The sequence below is a fragment of the Meleagris gallopavo genome, chromosome 16 (assembly GCF_000146605.3).
Source record: "Meleagris gallopavo isolate NT-WF06-2002-E0010 breed Aviagen turkey brand Nicholas breeding stock chromosome 16, Turkey_5.1, whole genome shotgun sequence".
Lineage (NCBI taxonomy): Eukaryota > Metazoa > Chordata > Aves > Galliformes > Phasianidae > Meleagris > Meleagris gallopavo.
Genome location: NC_015026.2, coordinates 9,570,270 through 9,570,529, shown reverse-complemented (window position 1 = coordinate 9,570,529; position 260 = coordinate 9,570,270).

Below are 260 nucleotides of genomic sequence, written 5' to 3'. Positions count from 1 at the left end.
AGCGCCGAGCCCGCCTGGCATTGCTCCTTCGGGCACTCGCGCAAAGCCCGCGGCTGCTGTTCGAATCGCTGCACGGCGCTGATAGCTGCAGCCTTCTGCAGAGCCTTCTGCCTTCCGAAGCTCGTCCCGCGTACGCTGAGGCGTGACATTAAAGACCAATCTTTACACGCGTTCTTTAGTGCGAGGGGGTGCGCGTGTTTACCTTGCATCGCATTATTTCGTACTTCCATACATATCACAGAATCACCAAGGTTGGTTGA